This window comes from Mastigoproctus giganteus, chromosome 2, assembly GCF_048544385.1.
Source record: "Mastigoproctus giganteus isolate SK-2022 chromosome 2, ASM4854438v1, whole genome shotgun sequence".
Taxonomy (NCBI): domain Eukaryota; kingdom Metazoa; phylum Arthropoda; class Arachnida; order Uropygi; family Thelyphonidae; genus Mastigoproctus; species Mastigoproctus giganteus.
Window position 1 is genome coordinate 121,458,687 of NC_143576.1, and position 17,829 is coordinate 121,476,515.

Below are 17,829 nucleotides of genomic sequence, written 5' to 3' on the forward strand. Positions count from 1 at the left end.
GAACTGATCTTTCATAACAACTTGGAGACCCCTAAACTGAGATGCATCGGTATTGTAGGACTACAAATAGAGTACTTTTCTATTTGAATATTTTCCTATTGAAAAGAACTATTTTAAGTTAGCCAACCAACCAAAAATGACAATACTAATTTATCAATACTTCTCAATAGGAAAATCTCGCTAAAGTCAAGGATTTCGGTTGATTACATGCGGTCGGACGGACGAACAGGGAGAAGACAATGGACGCGTATTCATAACTATATGTATAAATATGTGAACGTGCCTAAAAATTAACACAGGGTCAAAGTGTGGGAAAGGATTTAGTTAGACCGATATTCTGAGAGATTTATGTATTTGCTGAATTATCAACACCATCATACAATTCATCTACTATGCCGCTACCATTGTATAAATAAGAATCTGCCTTTTTATAATCCCTCTAATTTCCCATATAATTGCGTGAGGCAAAGAACTAACTGCAGTTCGAATTGGAACTGCAATTAGTTCTAACACTCTCTCTGGACTACAGTTGATTATTTTTCCGATACAATTACCTTTAGCCGATATTATAAACCCATTACTGTTTCCCAAGTCCCCAACACATTAGTTTCACTGTGTTAGTTTCCACTGGTTTTAATATAATCTCTGCTCAGTAAGCTACCTTGTAATGATTATAAATCGTGAATTCTAGACTCAAATAATTCTATGCCCAAATGGCGCTACAGACCTCTAATTTGGTTATCATCAACAGCATCACATATCAAAAGCAAGCTTTGTACGCAGCTGCCGACTTTTGACTTCTGAAAAGCTGGAGATCGCATAACTTTAATCAGGAGATTTTCTGGAGAAAGCAGGAGCTCTTCGCAAAAGCAAGAGTTCCTCGTTAGAAAACAGGAAGAAAAGAGGATTTCTTTTTCGGATAAAGCAGTTTTTTTAAGACCACAGTGCAACATATATTTTTATATTAAAATACTTCACAGACGTAAGATTTTTCACCAGTACAGTAACGCTTTCAAAGATTAGCTTAGACTTTTTCTACCTGTGAGTTTTCCTCTGGATTGTCTGATTATGATCAACCGATATGATTGTGTCAAGAAAAATAATGTCGCAGGTTTTTCCCTCTTCGCAATGTTGAGCGAAAGTTTTGATGATAACAATGTTTAGACTTGGCTCTGAAAATCATTTCCAAATCTCTACCAGAAACAGAAAATCCAAACTAATTTTTTTTTCACGCCTTGCTGAATATCCTCTCGCATTCAGCAGTGCTACGAGGAATTGTTAAAATACCAAACATGATCTAAGGCATTCCCTGAGCGAAATGGTAGGTAAATTGTGTTGTTTGAAGATAATACGTTGGTATTATTATATAAATAATGGTTTAAAGTACCTAAATTAACTAATATAAATATATGTTAGTTTATTGGTAATTTTACATGTAATACTCCACTCCAAACATACCTATCCTTTATGGGTGAAGCTAGTGAGGTTCACTCTCGAAGAGGAAAAAATTATAAACTTACTACTCCAATTTTAACATCAAAATCAAACATTTTAACTGAAATATGACAAAAAATAAGCACCTGAACAACAAATAGCTTAAACAGCTAAATAAAAACTCCGATGCCTCTTAATTGAATTACCCAATATTTATGGTACTGAAGAAAAACTCGAGAAAGACAGATACAGTATAACCAAGGCTGAAAGATGCGAAATGCTAAGGGAAAGAATAAGTTCGGTAATTTCTTTCTTGTATATTTTTGGTCCAATAATACAAAATGATGAGAGATCAACTTTGAGCTGATTAACAAATTAGAGACGGATTAGAGAAATACAAGATCCGTTGTTGTATATTCTATTAACAGTTTAAAAAGAGGTTTCTGTCTGGTTTGTAGACGCTGCAAATGTCAATCTTATCACAAATGAAAGATGTAAGACAATGGATAAGTTTAAAAATGTGGATCGAGTTTAGTTTGCGATGCATTTTTGATCTAGAAAGAAAATTTTTAATGAGACACCAAAGAAAGCCTGAACAACAAAGGCATATTCATCTCAGCATCTAAAAGGAAGCGAACCCAACTGGAAATAAGCCAACAGCCACCTTTTGAACACACTGCTTGACGGAAAAATTTCCTGCTGACTTATTCTTTCTCTTGCTTGAAATTTCAATGAACCTGGTGTTAGAATTGCTCTTGTAATAACTGGGGAAATACCCAGAAGCAGAAAGTACGCACTCCCTCAAGGCAAAACAGCGGTTTCTTACAGTAAGTAAGAAAGTCTGCAGAATATTTTAGGGCAGTTATATCAAATTCAACTAACTTTGATGAGGTCCACCCTGGGCTCATCATTACTTTTTATTTATTTAATTAAAATAGGAACGTTAATCCCACGAGAAGTGTTATAATACTTAAGCAGGGACCTTTACTTTCTAATCGGGCAGAGCATTCGATTCGAGAGACAACTTATTTAAAATTAATTCATTTTTTAAATCAACCTGAAGTTACCACCGCACACCCGTGATGGTGAGATTGACGCCAAGAGTTTTTAAACACACACACACTGACGTTCAAAAACATTACGTACATAGATGCCTGATGAGGAAATTCATGGAACTATGATGATCCATATATATCTTACGAAGTAACCGTTATTAACTCTAAAGAACAAAATTTTGTAAACTGTATTGAAACGGAAAAATATTTGCTCTTTTTAATCTTTATAACTCAACAACTCAGACTGGTTGAAACTGGTTATATGCAATACGTCACACATAGCCTTGGCATACTATTTTTCTGAGCAGAGTGGTGTGGTTGAGGCAAGAAAGCAGAAGCAGCCATGTTTAAGTTCCCGTGGTTCAAGTCAGGTGACTACTAAATAAGGCGACGTTCTTGTATTCTCTCTAACTTGTGAATTCCTCCGAATATATGCGGTCATCCGGGAGTTTAGACAGAAAATTTAATTTATTTACATTGAAGAACTATGAAGTACAGGGAAACAAGTTTTTTCTGAGTTTATGTCCTCTACATTTCCATTTCAACTTTATCGAACGTCGTCCATTTAAGGGACGAAGGTGTATGTAATAATTCATCACGATACCAAACGACATTCAAAACAAAAATTCGTTCTTCTTTCCTCAATGCTATACTAGTTAAGATGATCACTGATTACAACTTTACAAGCAGAGGAGCATCCTTTAAAGGAACCGCGATAATTCTATGATGGAAACTTTCTCAGAAACAGCGTAACGAAGTATTGGGTTACCTGCCTAAAGATGATGTAGTTAGTAATTAGTACAACTATTAACTTTTGTTATTAGGCCTGTAATCTGGGAATGCAAGTGTATCCTAGGGACCTTGGCAATCAATATTCGCGTAAAATTTGCATCGCTGGTGGTAGCACGCAATTCGGCCGAGTTCAAAAGATCTAACGAACCGCCCTAATGGAGCCATCACATTCATCCATCGAGCCTCTTTGGGAAGGGGGATGACAGTGGGAAAGCGACACGAATAATCTGATTACTCCGATAACATTCTTACTGGAAGTGTTCCAGTGAACGTGCACTGCGAAATAACACCACGCAGGCTCGGTTAAAGTGGTGAAGGAACAGACGCCCGATAATTCAAGCAATGGATATTTGGGCGAGTAAAAACATTACACCTTTAAGATCCCCGATTACAATTTACATTTGTTAATTTAATGTGACGTCACAACTGGAATTCATCTGTTCGAGAAAACAATTTTAGGAAAAGAAACAATCTGAAATTTGAACTTCATCCGTGAATGACTCTCTGAGATAAAAATGGAGCACTCGCAATTAATTGACAAAGACGCCATTAATCATATGGTAGTCGCAGGAGAACGCGGCTTATAATACAGCTTTCTCCTACGACTTTTACATGCTGTGGCCAAATATGTGAAATATGATCACAACCGCAATGGTGGAGAATGAGCGGCTGCAGAGTAAAGAGACAAGCTGAACCGTGGGTGGAAGTGTTCATTATAGTGGGGAGAAATTCTATAGGCGGTTGATGAATCCATCAACCGCCTATAGAATTTCTCCCCCCGTTAGTAGCCCTCTTTTCTCTTTCATTCCGTATACCTTTCAGCCATATTCGTAGTACCGACTGCTGTGCTTCTTGGACCAACAGTTTGTTATTGACAACAGTGACATTGGAGCGTAAATGCATCGCGAAATATCCAGTTAATTACTTTTACTCCCCTCTCCCACTATACGAGCTAACATACGGAGCATTTTGGAAATGGTGTTTTGTGTCAATCATATAAGTTTACCGTGATTTCTCTGCGATGTGATACAGGGACGACACTGTTTGGGGAAGGGGGTAGATCCAGTATGTTCGGTGGGCTGCAGAGCTATTGTTATGAAAGTGTGCATAGACTCGATAAACTGAGGTCAAGACAGCCAGCCATCACAAGCGATATAGTAGAAAAAGTAAAGTTGATTATGGCGTGAAAGAAGGGTGTGTCGTTCAGTGCATATTCACAGGTCAATAACAGTAGAGGCACTTGCCAGTCTAACTTCATGTCATTGACAACAGCAACCGTAATCCCGTGACTGGACAGACGAAAACTAGAAAAGGTGTGATGGATTACGTTTACTTTTGCGCTATTCTGCGTGTAATAGATGCAACGATGAGGCAATGGATCTTACATGAACGGTTCAGTGCAAGCTGATGGCGTCCAGTACCATTTGCACTCTTTTACTGAAGTCTGGGTCATCTAATGCAAGCGTATACCAACGCCGCAGGTCCGTGAACCATCTGAATATTGTTGCGAATCAAGAACAACCGTCAATGTTCCTGATGAAAGATGCCATTGCCGATGAAGAGTCAGTATCTTTTATGGTAACAGTGCATTATGCCACTGTGTAAGATATGGGCCCCCATCCGTGCACTGAAAATTAGGCGTTTAGTAATCATCAGGCACCATTAGCGCCTGTATAATGTGAGATACTTACTGGAATGGTGACTTCTAAGGAAAGAACGAAAATACAAGCGGAGAAAGACTGGAAATGAGAAGTGGAAAGCCAATGGAAGCCAACTTCCACTCAGAGAAGTCTGAAAGGAAATCAATGGGCCGCTATTTCATAAATACAGATGGACACGTAGAAGCCCATTGCAATGCGTGTTCACAGCTTATTATATCGTACAAAATGCTATCATATTGATATTAATATGTAAAAGCATAATATTTAATTAATTAGAGAATTCAATCGTACAATTTGTTGCGCTTCTCTCATCGTTTTTTCAGAGGCACTAGGCGCCGTTTATTTAAAATCCTCCCCACAGGGACTGAATATTTAAAGGCCATCCCAGCCTCGTAGGATAACTATTAAGTAGGGTGAAAGGTGCCTATATTGGATCAGAACGTGCGAATATTAATATAACCAGAAAAGGTATAATTATTAAATTGTTGAAAAACAAGTATAACGCGAAATATTAAAAAAATATATATAAAATATAATTTTTTTTATATTTCGTGCATTATATCATTTTATTTTCTTCATAAATTCCATAATTATAAGCTGATTTCACATTCATCGTTCTGATAACTTATTTTAAGCCTCAGAATAAGTCTCTCGTATCCCAAACCAACAGTGGGTTTCTGCTCTATAGATCTTTTATGGTTCTTCATGGATTTTGATGTTTATGAGATCGCACATTTCTGCGCAAGGGAAAATACGTAAAAAAACAATAATAATAAATAAAAATATCAGTAATGCTTATGGTGCTGTGTGTAAGTTACCGCAGTCCACGAGCTCCACTCCCCCAAGAATCGTTTATGCAGCCCACGAACACATCACATCTGAGTTTTACACCCATGCTTCAGCGTGCATATTTTTACCATAAAGCCACTAGGAATAGTCACTTTAGGAATGTTACAGGATCTGGCCATTGCGTTCAAGCCAGACCTGAATTGATTTCCCTTCGATGTATTGGTGAGGACTCAGAAATGATCTCTTATAATGATCCTTTCGGACCAGTCCAATATAACTTATACTGGACTGGTCCAATGAAAAGGTATATACTTGCCAGTTCAAATGAGTATAAAAAAAATATATATATATATTTCTCATAATAATGCTTCTAGTGCGGTGTGTACTATTCGTGCAGATCACGAGCTCCCCAAGAACAATGGCCGTTTTGCTTTGAATGGGATTTAATAGTTTCAGAATTTCTTTCAAAATAATAAAATTTGCAACTAATATTATTGAAAAATCAATGGTATGTAACATATCAATTGTCAAAATTGACAATAACTTACGTGATGAAAAGAATAAGTTTAGAGCTGGAAGTGAAAAATAAAATCAAAGCGGCATGAATGCTTCGATTTTTACAACACACACTGAATTATGACCACCTGCCTAATACCGTGTTGGGCCACTATTCGCACGAATAACAGCCGCTGTTCGCCCTGGCACTGACTCCACTAGATGGCCGAAGACCTCCGTAGGGATCTACAGTCATGCTGCCTGTAGATCCCTACGGAGGTCAGTTTCGTGTCCATAAGCCTAACTTCCCGTTCCAAAACATTCCACTGGTGTTCAACTGGACTGAGGTCAGGTGAACGTGGAGGCCAATCAAAATGGGTGATATTTTCGGTATCCAACGAACCACTTGTGTGCAGTGCGGGCCCGACGATACGGCGCATTATCTCCTTGGAAGATCACGTTTCTGTCCAGGAAAAAAAAAACATAGCAGGATATACATGATCTCATAAAAGTTGATGGTAGACCTCACTAATTAAACGTTGACCCATAAGCACTAGGTGTTCTAGTGCCAAAAAAAACATGCTCCATATTAAGCAACCACTCCCCACCTGCTGGATAGCGGACCCATGCGCGATGGGTCCATGGATTCATGTTGATTGTGCCACACACACGTAGGCGTCTGTCGGCATGTTGCACCGATATTCGGACTCATCCGACCAGCACACTCGTTTCCAGTCCTTCAGTATCCAATCTGCGTGTTTTTGACACACAGCATTCGCCTTCAACGATGATCAGCTGTGAGGAAAGGGAATTTTGTGACGTTTGGTGTGAACCCGATAAGTATAAGTGTGCGGCGCATCGTAATTTGGATATTGTTCTGCGATGTCAACTATCGCACAGTAACCTGCCGTTGAGTCAATACAACGCGTTGTACCCTTCGCTCACCACGAACATCCACTTTGCGTAGCCCTTTATAGTTCTGTCGGCGGGAAGCGGTTTGACCCTTTCGACACCATTCTTTGTGCGGCTTAAGCCCAGTGGGCTGTAAGCAACCGACAAGAGGTGGCGTTTCCGATATGGAAATCCCAACGCACGAACCGCCACAATTATTTCTTTTGAAACTCCGTGATATCTTTATTGCGTCTCAAAACTACTACTTTATCACTTTGACTCGCACGATCAAACGCAAATTACCACTGGTGTAACGTGAAAAGCTAACCCCCCCTCCCCATAGCTAAATGTATGGTAGTATGAGATCTGGTGGACGAGAAGAGTAAATGCTTTTACGGATAATTCTATCTGCACAGAACTGTTGAATAAGAACCATAGTTACAACAAACGTATGAGCTTTTACCTTTAACGATGTTATCGTTTTTTTTTAAGAACATATACAGGGAACACTTGCTGGATATCTGAGCTCAAACTCCAATCATGACCGGTACAAGAGCGTTTCGTAATAGAGGTGTAGGTGCGTCGATGCCTAACATTAATTATTCAAGCTGTTTGTGTAATCCGAAAATGAACCAGGCTGCATCAGCATAAAAGCATGTTTTCAAGAACTAAACTTCGTCCTCGTTGACATTCAACAATTCTCGCACACCGTTCGAGATCGCTAATCACAGTCTTAAGGGAGAATGATAAATAGTAGTCACGTAGGGATAAAATTTCAGATATTTCGATTAATGTTGTGCATCGACTTACTGGAGACGTTGATACGCTGTTAGAGGACTTTCATGGACTGAACTGAAAATTTATCCATCGGTAATTTAATGATTAAATAGATGTATCGAAGTGTTAGAAATAACTTTGAACTAATCCTCAATGAAGAGGACTATTGTTTATGAAAAACCTAACTGCTATTGTCCCAATTTTGTCAAAGATGTAGCATATCGTTAATTGCCTTGCTTTATATACCATACAACGTATTTCCCATTGTTTATTATGGTGGCCAAAAGTGTTTCTTCTCTAGAAAACTCAGAATTTTCATCCCATAAAATAGACAAACATACCATAGAATATACAATTTACAGACACCATAAACTGACATTTCCTTGGCTACCTCGACTCAAATTCTAAACAACCCAACTCATAACACTATCTAGTAAGAATCTGCCCATATTAGGTAAGACTAATGCACGTGTGATTATATTCTATTCTATCAAACTTGAGTGATATATCCACGAGGGTAGCACACAGTTGAAAGTATCGCCGTCCTCCCACAACACGTGGAAAAGATCCGAGTTCAAGTCTCGTCGATGATGGGAGGAATTTTACGGGCCTTTTTCAAACGTGGCTGGGTTAGTCAGTCTCAGGCCAGCGTGCCATGAGTCCCCCTCCTAGAACTCGAGTTTTTCATCCAGAAAAACAGAAAAGCGACCAAAGAACACGCAGTTTTTACATACAGTACACGCGGAACATTGTCTTAATCGCTGCTGCTCCTAAAAATCCCTACTACAACAAATTTGGGTGATACCATGAAAATTTGGATATCCCCTAAATTATAAAAGTAGCTACTAAAGGAGAAGAATGGCAGACGCACAGTTACAGCGCTTCTTGTACTTCCTCCAGCTTTAGATTAAGAATAGAACAAACTGTTTCAGAAAAATAGGACGCAGTATCCAGACATAAAAATACATGGCGTTTTACACAAAGGCCAAAGAAACGTTTTAATACTCACTTATGTATTTTTGAAGCACCATTTTGTAGGCGAGAGCAGCATCTTAGTAGAGATTCACTGAAGTTTACACTAACGTGTTAATTGTAATGAGTTGATACTTTTGAATGCCTTCTTAATGTTTATTGATGAGACTTAGTTTTCGTTCAAGAGAAAGAACAACACTTTTTTTTATAATAATAATAATAAACCTTGAAGCAGTAAAATGGAAGGATTACTGAAATATGAGGATGTTCTTTCCGCGAAATTCGAAGGTCTTTTTAAAAGTCAGTTTGGTTGACAGGAACATCACAAAATTCAATTGTCATCACGCATAACGGATTCCATTCTTCTTTTTTGCTATGACTACTGCCATTCGTAGAGATCCATCCAGTTTTATCCGTCCGGGGTAATTGAGAATCTACTGTATTCATCGATTAAGGTAAAAGAAATTTGAAAAATACAGGACATTGTACTGCACACAGAAATATAGGACATGTTTTTCAAAGGAAAGGAAATACAAAAAGCACAGGAGCATGTGCATGGCTAAAACACTCTAAATTAGCATTGTGGAGCATCGGAGTTTGGAAGCAGTTTAACTGTTAATTGAGATAACACGCATTTCTGGAAAATAAAATCCAACTTGCTATCAATTAGTAATCACTCCACATTTTTTCCACCTGATAAGCTAGCAATACCACATGTGAAGCAATTTTATTCTCTTTTTGAATCAGTAAATTAACTGACTTGAAAACATTATACAATAAATCATGTTTGCCGTTTTTAAAGCTATACTTTAATGACTTTGAAATGTTTGTTGATGTTCAGAATTTTGCTTACGTGAAACTCTGATTCTGGATTATATTCGTACGAGAACAATTTTCTTCTTGTGGGAATAGCCTTGCAATGATAACGCTGTCAATATCGTCAAGTAGAACAGCTACGTTTATATGCTTGTTCTGTGAGTTCAAAGTTTTTTTTAAGTGAATCTGCGTTAATTGAGTTCTTACCATAGTTATTATCATCATTATTAATTCTATCCACTTTGGTATGTCATCGTAGCTCACTTCTACTTGGTGTATGTTTTGCAAGATGGCCTCGGGCATGGGTGGCATCTCATATCTATTCTTAAATTTATATTTGTAGATATAAGGTCTTACATGCCAGTTCATACTCTTGTAATTGTATACGAATTCTGGACGATCTATTAACGGTACGTTGGAGTTAAATTTTAATGGTACTTGGAAAGACTCTTCCAAGGTCTCCAAACTTGTTGAATTATGAGAAATGGGAGATTCATTCCACCAATGCGCTTAGCTGTGATACAGGGTTTAACAACATCTTCCGGTGTGCTCGTGCATCTAATCTGCTTGTCAGCATTTATACGAGAGTGTATATATATTCTTATTAATTATCCGCTGAATCCAGGATGTAACGTTTTTCAGTAAAGAACGGCCCTTGAGAGAGTGAAGGGCGTGGCTAGCAACTCTGTTAAGCCATCTTAAGAATAAATAATCCGATAGACGCAATTGCAGTCCGAATCAGCAGAAAACCAAATTTGAGAGGCATACATTGGAACAGGAAGGACACACTTTAAAACTGAGACACTAAAAGAGGGTCCCTGTCTTGTCTGGTTCATTTGTTTTTGCGGCATAACAAGTAGGGTTATGAGGCGTCAGTGTATTGTGATATGGCATGTATTCTATGGTCGTTATCTGTTTTTCTGAATAAAAACCCTTGAAACCTAAGGCTGAGACCAATGAACTCGGCTAAAGCGTGAAAAGGTCTATAAAAATTCATTCCTCTCAAATTGACAGGATTTGAACAGTGGTTCAAAAAGTTTACAATGGCTGCCTTTGCAGGTTGTGTAAAGGCAGCCATTGTAACTACTCTGTTATCCACAAGGTCCTGTTACGGTATTACACCAATTAACTTGTCAAGTGATGGATAGGGCGATGCCTGTTGGGTTGAAAATACAACCCACTTTGGTAAAATATTATTACTTATTTAAAGGAACGCCGTTAAACTAAATAACAAATTTTGAGCTTTTATACACTTACGTGTCGATCCTTACTTTATTGAAAGACAAATGTTTAGAATTTGGACCGTGGCATCGAAGACCATGAGGAGTCGGTATACTGTCTATTAATATATACAGAAAAGTGTTAACCGAGACCACTAATTTATTTCAGTATGAAACAATTAAAAGTACGTTCTGACATATAAAAATGAACACTTCACTGCATGTGTGTGTTGTTCCACTGAAACTTCATATTCGAAACCTTATAATGCTACTGCAGCCAACTACACGTAATTGAAGGATCAGTGTTCAAAGGTGACGTGCTATTTTTAACTATATGAGGATCATATCTGAGGTGTTCTACTCACATGGATGCTTCTGCGCGAAGAGACCATCATTATCCTCCATCACTGCCCTCATTTTCACTCAACATTTCATGCTGGGATCAAATTATACCGCTCCATTGTTGTGTTGTTTACTAACTCCATGTTTTTTTTTTGTATCCAGCACTGGCAATTTTACTTCCCTTAGATTTGACGCTATCTTCTTTCTCCTAATTACAGGAATTACACTACTATCCTCCTTGTCTTTCTTTCATTATCCATCTCAAATGCACAAAAGTAGAAATGACGTGCTCGTTTTTTCACGTGACATTTTAAAATATTCTCTCTCGCTCTAACTGGTGTTAGTCACATTCATATATTTCTTTCCTTTCACAGCTAATTACTCGAAATAATGAAATTCCATGAAATAGTCCTATTTTTAACAAGAGCTCAAAATGATTTTGTTTCTTCACTTTACTTGAGTAATCATTAATCATTTTCGCAATTCCTCACATTGTTGATAAATGGATATCGTGCAGTCTGTTTCTACATTTGTATAATCATGCAGTTCCATTTTTATTTCTGTCTTTTCTTTCCACTTGATGCACGTCTTACAATTTTTAAAATATTACCAGTATCCTTCTGCCCTACTTTTGGTGAATGCTTTTGACAAACGCTATTCTGTCCTTCGTTAGTTCACTTCGTTATTCTCTAAAGAGGATTCAGTTATCCTTACACAGCTATTTTTTAAGATATATATTTTCTTCTTAGCCTTTCTTCTTTAAAAGTTTTTAAGTAATTATTGCAGAGAGCTGGTAATGATGCGACTCAACTGGTGTCTATAATCACAGCTCTCAACTTCTCTCGCTTAAATTGTAGATTCTGATGGTTAATAGCATTTTTATCATAGATCATAAAATATAGAAGGAAAAAATTCAAAATAAGACGGTGAAATCAGAATAATTTATGCTGATTATCGATTACCATATTTTTGTTTATTTTTCTATCGAAAGTGAGCGGAGAGGACGATTCGGATCACTAGGAATGGTCTGTTGGTCGAGGAACGCTCTTACTGTCCCACTGGTGTTAGGGATCGCTTTCTGGAGTTCCATGTAAATTATTATTATTTATTTATCTTGATAAAAAATAATAATACCTTTATATCATTTATCAAAGTTCGTTCCGCCTTTTTTTAACAGGCAATCAAATCTGGCAAAGTAAAAGAGATAACAATATGCAAGATATAATCATTCAGAGATAAATTAAACACAGACTGATATTTATAAATAATTTTGTTCTATTTAAAGTATATTCAGATGAATGGATGGATGTTGCAGTTAAACTGTCCATGCAACAGTGCACACAAATTCAGAGGGCCAAATAAGCACAAATCCTTCAGGACAGCTGCTCAATGGCACTCAATATGTACCATCAAATCCACTCCTGTTAATTTATACACTCTTACACCAATGCCCACGGTGAAGTAAAAGCCTATAAAGATTCCTCCACCTCAACGGGATTAGAACACCACAATATGGACTTACAGCGATAACACCCACAGTGTGAGCCTCGAAGGCGAGTGGAACTGATTCATCCACATTCCTGGATATCCTGGATCCTGGATTTTGTGGATCTCTTTCAGCTCGCACAAGCTGCAGATGTGCAAACATTCTCGCACAGATATAATGCACAAATAAAGAGCTAATATGTGGTAGTCATTAAGAAACCCTTAAACAACAAGCTAATCAGTCAACCAACCATAAAAAATTATAAGATAGGAGGCGAGCAATTTCGCAATCGATATATGTCATTTATTTCCAAGTGCAAGACCTGGGGCACATGGAAATTGTGTAACCCTATACATTCGGGGAACAAGACTTCCTGTTTACACAAAACTTCTAAAAGGGAACTACGTAATATATATTATCATATTGCGCTTCAATTGAAATGCATTGAAATTCCACAGTTTTAGAGGAATTGTATCGGGAACACTTCACTAACATTAAGAGACATTCTTCATTGCGTGTGTGGTCAAATTGAAGTCTGAGTGAATTCAGTTTCTCCACCCTCCAACTCGACATTAGTAATACACAATAGAGTTTCTCGTACCATGAATGATATTTCGAAATAAGAAGATTCTCCGTACAGATTTTGGCTGAACCACAAATTTTAATGATTTTAGCATTTAAGTTTTCAGTGGAATCCATTTTTAAGCATTCTGAGTTACCTTGGTGGGGCACAGAAATCTTAAGAAGACAGTAATGACAGTCTTCGCACGTGAGGAAAACATCTTTATAGTTTTATTTACAGTGAATGTTTTATTCAACTGTAGCCCTCTGCGTTATTTATAAATTAAGAACTGAGACCTTTTTTTTTTTTCGACCCGTCGCGGAGTGCAACCGATGAGTGCTATATTATTAAAGATACCAGGCTTTTAGTCGATCTAGGTGCCTAGCTGAATAGAGAAAATTGCTGTGAGCCTTGGGGAGAGGAGTTTGTCATGAGCTCGTGCTTCATCAATAGTGCACTTGGGATGAAGTCGGATTGAAAAGGAAGAGTCAGTTGTATTTCTGTAAACATTTTGTGCTGCCAAGTGATTTTTCTCTTGGATGATCGAGTCTCACTATTAGCTACAGGGCAGAATTTGATGAGCTTCGATGGGAGTTTGGGGAAATTATTTTCAGACGCTAAACATGAATAAAACGGCATAGCGGAATGGAATACAAGAAATTCTTGACATTTTATTGGGATCATGATTCTTTTGTTGGAATTACTACAACTTTTAGGGAGAAATTTCTTGGTTCTTTGTAAAAGATTGTTTAACTATCCCACAAATTTTAGAGAAGCAGTTCTTCTATATGAGTATAACTGCTTCCTGAATTAATCGATCAGATATTTACACCGATTCTGTCTCTCAGGGGGAGGAAAACTATGAACTGCCACGATAAAAGCAAAATTCATGATTTTTTTTCGAATAGATTTAGGATTTTCTTTTTTTCCCAGAGATAGAATTAAAACGTTAACTTGGTTTAATGGATGCTTTTTTACATGAACCAAAGCAAATTCCGAAATAATACACAGACAGCTCTGTATTCTCTACAATAACTCGCCATGAATTAATTACAGATTTAATGAGAAAACGAGTTCTGCAAGGAATTTTTTTTCTAATTAATCCTGGAATTAATTCATGGCTTGTTATTGTAGAGAATGCAATCTGTCACAATGTTTATGATCAGTGTCCGAGTCATTCTATAATATTTATCCTCTGGGAATTGCTTTTATTTATGAATATTTTCTTATAGAAGTATAGAAACTGAGTCCTCCATTTCTTTTTTGGATAAAACTTCATTACTTTAATAAAAATCATTGTTAATTTTGGCAATCTGCTGTCATTCTCCATTTTTATGTACACTTCTATTTCATTCACGATATTAATAACTGGTAATTTTATTCTAATAGCTTGTTGTTGTTGGATTTTTAGGAGCATCGGCAACTAAAGCCATGTTGCTCTGTCTGTGTGTGTGTTCTGAGGTCGATTTTCTGTTTGCTGGAAGAAAAACCCGAGTTTCCGGGAGAGAAAAAAATCATGCTATCCTCGCCTGAGACCGATTAACTCAGCCACGTTGTGAAAAAGGCCCATAAAAATTCCTCCCGTCATCGATGGGGTTCGAACTCAGGTTTTTTCCACCCGGTATGGGGGCAACTGTGCTATCCACGAGGGTGTATTCTAATAGCTACGAATTTTGATGATGAAATTCTGTGAAGTCCAATAGGGATCTCAAAAATGTAATATGTTCGGCTTTTGATTTCTTTGAAGAAAGTCAGAAGGAGAAGGGGGGGGGGGTGAATAACGCGGAACAGGGAAGAGATTACTTTAAACGTTTAGCATGCAATTTGGCATAGCTTTTAAACTGAAATTAGTTCCTCCAGGGGAGGAAATCGCCTCCTTTTCCACATTCTGCGATCAGCTGAGCAGAAAAAGCGTAAAATCAAACATTTATTATCATATCAGACTAATTTAGCCCAATGTCTGACATTAATTAATTTTTAAAAGTGATATAAAATATTAATTCTTAAGTGCACTTTCTTTCCATATCACTGTTTTGTGGCTATTTTCTTCTAATTATAAATGAAATCGCCCCACCAAGAAATAAGGGACGGATTTCCCTGACTGGCGTAGTAGTACATCCAATAACCTGTTTCTTACCTCCCTGAGGAAGTAATCTGAAGGTGCTATAAAAGATGTATAAACGTTAGTACTGTAGACACACAAATGAGAAGCAAATGACCACCGAAGAGTGTGAAATACCTTTAATACGCATAAGGACACGTTATATACAAATGACGGACTTTAAAAGGGGACATATCACTGGACTGTCAGAAGACGGACGGGCAACATGGCAAACTGCTGTTAGCCATGTGGATTGTGATGCTCGAACAGTTGCATGCTGTGAAAACACTGGATTCAGGAAGGTACTCTGTCACATCTTCAGGGCTCTGGTAGCATCAGAAGAACGTCTGAACGGAAGGATAGACGGATCTGCCAACTAACAACAGGAACCGTCTGTCACAATCGGACAAAATAACATCGAAACGCCATCCTTGTCTGTGCCTGTGTCAGGAGCATGATTAGCATACGACTGCGAGAAATTCGCCCGCATTTTCGCCATCCATTGCGCTGTCTGCTTCTGACGCCATTACATCATCGTCGACGTCTGCAGTGGTGCAGGGGGAGAGAGCTGCTTGCGGAAAGACTGACATCGTATCGTCTTTAGTGACCAATGATGTTTTTGGTTGAGATGGCATAAATTCATTTCTGGAGACACGTCAGGGAAAGAGATAATCCAGCGGCCATCAGAGGGGCAAATCGAGTCAAAACGAGCCAACAACCAAAAATCATAGTATGAGAAACCATTAGTACTTTAGCCGCTCACTTCTTATCCTTATCGATGGCATGTTGACAGCAAGCAACTACGTCGAAACCATTCTAAGACCAGTGCTTCTGCCCTTTCTACGCTTTCTCCCAATTTCTATTTTCCAGAGGGACAATTACTGCCCACATACGGATCTCATATTCCAACAGTGTCTACATGATGTGGCCATGTTTCCTTGGTCTGCAGATTCACAGATCTATCGCTCATCAAACACCTCTGGGACATGAGACGTTTACTGACCTCCACTTTCAGAACCCCTACTACTGTTACCCAACTCACACCACAAATGTAAGAAGCATGGCTCAGTGTTCACCGAGATGACATTTGCCACCTACTCGACTGTATACTGGGACATTTAGCCGTTTGTATCGCTGTTCATGGAGGCTACTGCTCAACTAACTATTTCTTGTCTACATTATCACATCACTTTCACACAACCGTGTTTATAAGGAAATATGGTAAATTAAAGAAATCACCTCCACCGACTTTCGCAAGAACACTTGCCATACAAGAACCGAACGTTTCAATACCAGTGAAGTGTTTTTCTCTGAACTGATAGGAATATTCAATTCATAATTTGTAAGCATTTGCATGTACGCAGCATTACTGTTTGCTATGCCATAAAGTTAACGCAATGCCTACCAAGGAGAACTCGAATCCACAGGAACATTCTTGTGTTGTCCCAACAGATGTCAAAATGATAGTTTAAATCTAAGAAAAATCAATGTATATGTAATTAGATTGACTGACCATTCAGCTGAGCGCCAAGACCATTGCGCAATAATTGAATACCACAAGAGAAAACACGCTACTCTTTCCTTTTAGGATAACTGCAGTTCAGTAATTATCAATTTAACAGAGAAATGGCTGCAATGAGTTGAGCTAAAAAACGTAGCATCCACTTTTTGTTCATTTTTCACCGTTTTACTAAAACTGTCCTTAAATACATTCAGTATTCAGTTAGTTAAAACCATGTAATAATTAATAATCCCTGTTAACATAATCTTGTGGTGCGCTCCGAAGCATTTTTTTCCCAGGGCGATTAATCTTGCCTTTTAATTCTATAATGCAACCACTCTCCTGACGATATCTTTAATTAGCTACCCACAGGCAATCTACACACCTATTTACTACAAGTATTCGGTTTCTTAAATAAACAAAGAGCTTCTTAAACTAGAAACCTTTCGTTAATTGCTGCTCGTTTGAAGATCATCAATAAACAAACTCTCTTCGCATGGAAGGAAATACGCCACCGAAGCAAACGTTTACCCAATGGTGAACACTAACCAAAAATTCAATTTGATGTGGGTAAACCTAGTCGAAATTGATATTGTTATTGGTACGTGAACCCCACCCCGCCTTCAGAAAGATAAAAGCAGCCCTCCAGAGTCTGTTTTAACGCTCCCTCCTAAAGAAATCCAATTTTTGATAACTTACGCGGATTTTGTTCAACCAGATATCTCACAGAAAAAGAAAAGAACTCAGCCACAAACAAAAAAATGCATGAGCACAACAGCAGAAGGCATTAAAGGTTACGCCAAACTGATCATATGCTCTCTCTCTCTCTCTCTCTTTAAAGTTCCAAACGCAAATTGACTTCGTCCTCGGCAATCATACCACTTTCTATTTAATAGAGAAATTATAGAGAAGACAGCGTGATGAAGCTGACAGCA